The 6,451-nt window shown below is 36.9% G+C and overlaps 1 protein-coding gene across 2 annotated transcripts in view; it reads left to right on the forward strand.

Annotated features, from left to right (window-relative positions):
- The first annotated feature begins 1,908 nt into the window (after positions 1–1,908).
- Positions 1,909–6,451, forward strand: part of LOC106462699 (protein roadkill-like) — a 69,640-nt gene continuing 65,097 nt past the window's right edge. The window contains exon 1 of one of the 2 annotated variants that reach the window (XM_022390020.1): positions 1,909–2,038. The gene's annotated coding sequence lies outside the window, so the exon portion shown is untranslated. The remainder of the gene's footprint in view (positions 2,039–6,451) is intronic. The other variant, XM_013922644.2, reaches the window with a different exon arrangement.

Raw genomic sequence — 6,451 nt, forward strand, 5'->3', positions numbered from 1 at the left:
GAGGCCATTTAATTTGTGTTTGCTAGTTTTAGCATAAACAGTAAAGAAATGAATGTTTTTGCTGTTTTTATTAATGTTAAAAGCGTAAGTAAATTTAACTTGATATCAATTAATATTAACTTTCGATCAGAGTAAGCTAAGTATTTTAGAGCGAAGCTGAAAAATACCCTGGCTGTCGTCACTTTCTTGTTGAGTGTTAAACACTAGTGGGTCGAGCGTGGCCTAATGGTTAGTGTAACTGGGTATAGATCTATAGGTCCAATGTTCACGTTCCGTTGCCGCCAAAAAATAAATAAAAAAATCATGCTATGCACTTTGGGGCATAGGTGTGTTGTAACGGTGACATTCAAATCCCACCATTCGCTCAGACAAAAAAAAAAAAAGTCCAAGAGTTGGCGGTGGGTGCTGTTGACTAGTTAGTCGCCTTCGTTCTAGTTTATCAGCTTAAAACTTGAGGTGGCTAGAGGACATAGCCCTTGAGTAGCTTTCCACGTGTATCCGAACAACAAAATTAGTTAAACACAGGAGACATTTCATGCGTGCTTGTTGCTTTCGGTAATAATCGGTGAAGACGTTTTTTATTTACTTGTAATATTAAACATTAGACAATAGTAGTTTTTGTTTGTTTGTTTTTTCTCTAAATTTTGACATTAAATGTATATACTTTTAATTAAAAGTTTGTTGAATTTCGCGCAAATGTTCGCGAGGGCTGTCTGCGCTAGTCATCCCTGATTTTGAAGTGAGAAAACTAGAGGGAAATCAACTAACTAACTATGGTACTGATCGTAACATTATAACGCCCCAAAGAGTGAGCATGTTAAGCGGCGGGTTCCGATCCCGCAAATTCTTAGTCGAGCGACCGAACCACCAGGTAATCAGGCACGTATAACAGTAATGTACATTTTTGGTAAGAGATAATGAATTCATGTAAGTTTTATTTTAGATTTAAAATAATTAGATAGTGTTGTCTCTGCCATTTGGATAATGTAAATTTTGTTTTGGCTGTCATGTTCTGTTATAAATAATAAGAGTATTTGATACTTAATTAATTACTTATTAATAATTATTAAATACTTATTAATTACTTATGTTGATATTATTTTCATGTGTGTGCATAGACGAAGCCAAGAGACCACCAGGCCTGGTGGTTAGGGCGCTCAACTCCCAATCTGAGGGTCGCGGGTTCGAATCCCCATCACACCAAACATATTCACCCTTTCAGCCGTGGGGGGCGTTATAACGTAACGGCCAATCCCACTATTCATTGGTAAAATAGTAGCTCAAGAGTTGGCGGTGGGTGGTGTTGACTAGCTGCCTTCCCTCTAGACCAAGCCCCCCCCTCCCCCCCTCCCCCAATCCCAGTTTCAGAAAAGATATTTCATTTCTCTCGGAGAAAAATTAAATACATACCCTCCGTCCACCAAAAATTTGTCTAGGCTACGGCACTGTCCCCCTTATTCCTGTTTGGAACCGTTACGCGTATGTTTATAATTGGTGGCTATGCGTTATTTGTCTTAGTCACATATATGTCAGGTCGAGTTCTATTTTTCTGTGTTTGAGGTTAATTCGATGCCCCAATGGACGTTCGTTGTTCTCCGCGACATGTGGGTGAACATTTCAGCTGAGGACGCGGCCAGTACAAGTTCCGCGTGTCCTTACAAGCGTTTAATCGCAACTCGAATGAACTTTTTCTGGTACATACGCCTAGAGAGGTTTGTAGGCTGAGTCCTGGCGGTTGTAAGGGGTGCCTCGAGTACGGTGGACTTACGTTATTGGTTAATCTGCCTTGGATCTCGCCAATCGTAGAGGAGGTTACCGAAACTGGTTATTTCTGGAGGGAGAAGTAACATGGATAGTGCCGGGTACAGAAACAGTCTTGTGGGATGGGGGCTCAACAAATATACTCGCACTAGTCAAATCTCGCATTGTTACAACGCTTTGTAATTGCTAGGAATGCCCATACTAGCCCGCCGCTGCCCATGTACGTGCCCGTGTGTCGGATTTTGTTCGGTTCTACAACTTTGTAGAAGACTCGTAGGTAAGATAATGTTACAAACAGTGCTTCTAAGTTTTTCGCTGTTCACTTCAATCACTTTATATATACGTTTTAAATTGTAGTGTTACTGGTTATCTATCGAGATATTTGAATCTTTATTAAATGTTATAGTTTTAACTTCTATCTCACTCCACCACACTAAAGAATAAAAAAGAATCCTTGCCAGTTTCTTTTATGACTCAAGGGAAACTGCTCGTCCTGCCTTACCAGTTTCCTTTATGACTCAAGGGAAACCGCTTGTCCTGCCTTACCAGTTTCCTTTATGACTCAAGGGAAACCGCTCGTCCTGCCTTACCAGTTTCCTTTATGACTCAAGGGAAACGCTCGTCCTGCCTTGCCAGTTTCCTTTATGACTCAAGGGAAACTGCTCGTCCTGCCTTGCCAGTTTCCTTTATGACTCAAGGGAAACTGCTCGTCCTGCCTTGCCAGTTTTCTTTATGACTCAAGGGAAACTGCTCGTCCTGCCTTGCCAGTTTCCTTTATGACTCAAGGGAAACTGCTCGTCCTGCCTTGCCAGTTTCCTTTATGACTCAAGGGAAACCGCTCGTCCTGCCTTACCAGTTTCCTTTATGACTCAAGGGAAACCGCTCATCCTGCCGTCTATATCACGCATGTTTCTTGGATGGTTTGTTTATAGTTAAGCACAAAGCTACACAATGGGCTATCTGTGCTAATGAAAGGCGTAGAAAGTGTTGTCATTACGTAGAGCAATAACTTTATGTTAATATCTATCTATGTATGTGTGTGGTATCATCGAGCCTGTCCGAACAACAGTTGTCACACTTTGTTTTAAGCTAGTTAATTTTAATTCGGTTTATGACATTTCTCGTTTAGATTTAATTACTTGTACATTGAACGAATTTTAACAGCGACATCATAGTTTTTGCCGTAGAAAAAAAATGAACTATTGAGTTACTCTTGTTTAATTGTAAATTATAGGCCTAAGATACCTTGTGTAAATACATGAAGAAATATCTGAAGTATATAGGTGATTCAAAATAAATTAAAAAGGCAGTTGAACTTGTAACAAACATTTTAACTTTACCGAGTATAAAATAATCACTTACTAATAGAACTTTAGATATGGGAAGGATTTCTTGAGCGCCCCCTATCTTTTTAAATGAGTAAAAGAGTGAGTTAAGTGACGAGATATAATACACAGATACACATTAAAATACTATAGGTGTTGTAGTAATTACTTACTATTTTCATTAATAAAAGATATATTAAAACGTTTAATTTTGCATTATTGACTCTACCCTATTCGTCATCTGCGGGTTGTGAGATCGAAACATGCTCGCCGTTTCAGCAGTGATAACGTGATTGTCAATCCCATAATTCGTTGTTCATGTGTAAACCAAGAGTCTATTTAGGTAGTGTATCACTTCAAAACTAGGGACTGCTAGCTAGCGCAGATAACCCTCGAGTAGCTTTGTGAATAATAAAAATAAAAAAATCTAACGCTCTCATTTCTTGAATGTATACAGACACGTTCGGATAAATATTCAGTTGAAATGCCAGTTTGATAACGTTTTTCCGATTTTATTTTTTGTTATATAGTTTGTTTGTTTTTCACATACAAAAAAAAAAACACCAAATTTTTTATCAAATAGTTGGTATAGACGAGCAAGACCTTATTGGTCGGTCGATAAAATGAATTTATTTTCGTTAACTTGATAATACTTAGTAGTTTTCGTTCACTTTATTTATAAATTCCAGTCATAATCTAATCACCTAAGGATTACAAGTTTTTATAAATACACGGAGGCAAATATCAGGATAAGAACTTCAGATTCCTATGTGATTGAACTTTTTTTGGACAATTTTTTTATTATTATCATACGTAGCATGAGAAGGCATGTTAAAATGTTTGTAAGATTTGTAAATACTATAATTAGACTCGCTAATAAATACGCTATAATCACGTGTTTAAACGTTTCACCACCAAATTTCAAACATCATATTCGACAGTTTCGACACGGCTCGCGTCGCGTTGCTTTTAAAACGTGCTCCGAATTTTGGGGCTGTGTGACGGTTAAATCCTGCTATTCTATCAAGCAAAAGCAGCCTAAGATTTGATGCTGGGTGCTGTTTACTAGCTAGCTGCCTTTTTTCCAGTCTATCAGTTTCAAATGAGGGACGACTATGCGCTGATAACCCTTGTGTAGCTTTGTGCGAAATTTGAATAGGTTACTTGATACAAAGTCATACATTCTTATACTTCAATCTTATCTGTTAACGATAAATTACGTTCTATGACGTCAGCTGTTTCAAAATGTGTTCTTAGTATTGAAGTTTAAAAAGGTACCTGATGATGACAAAACCTTGTCGAAACGTTGTACATTTGCTGTCATGTTAAACTTATATTAAAGTGTTTTTTTTTCATTACCCATTCAAGCCGTCTCCAGCCATTATTAGTCTCAAAGTGGGTTCCTCGTCATCGAATTTAAAAAAGGTTTGTATAGTGCCGGGTAGCCTGATTTCATTTTCAATTTGTTTGCGTTAATGATAAGCCTGTTGTAAACATTGTATCAAGGACTTGTGGTTAAACCTTGCATTTATGGAAAAACTCAACACGTGTTTCGTTTTATTGACGAGTTAACGAAACAGCCAATCAAATGCTTGGTTTCAGTCGTGTGTATGGGGTTGCAGTTTTATTCCAGATTTGTAGCACGCACGCATCTTCCCACCCCTCCAATATATAAAATTGTTCCATTCCCAAGATGCGGTTAATCGCGATAAATAAATTATTACATGTGTCATTCTGACCGTTAAAACATTCATATGAATGTATATTTTTAAAAAATAGTTGAACTTTGTACCACAAACTAATGTGTATATCGAGTTCTAAAGTTTACATTTTGCATAGCAATGGTTTAAAAAAATAATTCCAGTGTTTTAAGATAAAATATTCTGGATGCGATTTACCGACCATTTTATGTGCAAACAAAATTGAAGGGAAGTTCAGCACTTCAACACCAAGAAAGCAATATATTATTATGCTAATCACGCATCTCGTAAAAAAAAAGTAAACAAATAAAAACTACCTGTACACCCCCTGTAGGCTAAAGATATGCTGTTTTTGTTATTTTTTTATTTACAGTGTATCAAATCCTGAACAAAATATACGTCAGCCACGTTGTCATATTCAACGGTGTTTGTAGGTGTTTTTGACCGCGAGAGGGATTTCCTGAAGGTCACAAACATCCGCTACCATAGTCTAGATAGCGTGTGACCTTGACGTTCTTCGACCCCGAAAAAATTACACGAGAGGTAATAGGACGTTGTGAATGTTTGGGAACGGTCCCCACAGGTCGCATCTGTCTTAAAGAACTGTTTAAGCATGTGAACTAAATTATCGTGTTAGAATGTTGACGTATTTCAGTGTCTGTATTTGTGGCAAAAACGGTTTTAAATATTGAGTCGGATGGCGTTTAAGATCTGATTTTTGTTGTTGTTAGATCTATTTAATCATGTCTTTTTGACTAAAATAAAACATGCTCAAACACGTTTATTTCTAGACAGTTCACCTGTACTCGGAGGTTGGTTTAACGAAGACATTATTAATGTTTGACTTTCAAACCTATCCAGCAAGTTGTGTATCTTTGTTGTGCGTTTGTTATTCTCTTCGCACTCTGAAGTATTATCGAATATTAGCCACAATCCGCAAAACATTTACTGTAGTTTTCATGCCCTTCGCTTGAATTTTTCATATTCTGTCATTTTCACGCACGGCATTTAAGCTACGCTTTCTTACAGGCAATATGTGATATATCGATAAATTTTGGTCTACGCTCAGACAAACAAACTCGCGTAACTTAACATTATTTAATAAAATTATACGGAAAGTAAACAATAAAGTATACTAATGATATTTTTGATAGTGTCCAGAATATAAAACAGTTGCGAGCGTTCATTGTAAGACAGAGTTTTATGAGTTAAAACGAAGAATAAAACCTGTACTAAAGAAAAATTAGCTAAAAGGTGTTTATAGCAGTCTATGAAACGGATAACCGAAGCTTAATTATTGCATAGTAAAGAAAATGTAAAAGTGTAATGAAGGCAAACTTAGCTGATTATGCAGAAACGTCTGAATGAGTGTTCCCAAAGTGATAAGCAAATGATTTTGAACAAACAGCGCATGTGTATTTTAGACCTAAATAAGTCGACAAAGTCCACGGCAATTGTATTTAGTGTAATGATAATTTATTTTTCTAGAAAATTAGCAAGCAATTAAGTGTTGTTTGTGTGAACTACTTTACATATTTAAAAATAAAAAAAAACTAAAGTTGAAATCGAAGCCGTTCGTCACACGATACAACGACATTGTGCCATCGTGTACCATACTCGTTGCATTAAAAAAGTTTCGCTAAGCAAAAAACAGGTAAGGTGATT

The sequence above is a fragment of the Limulus polyphemus genome, unplaced genomic scaffold (genome assembly GCF_000517525.1).
Source record: "Limulus polyphemus unplaced genomic scaffold, Limulus_polyphemus-2.1.2 Scaffold1228, whole genome shotgun sequence".
Classification (NCBI taxonomy): Eukaryota; Metazoa; Arthropoda; class Merostomata; order Xiphosura; family Limulidae; genus Limulus; species Limulus polyphemus.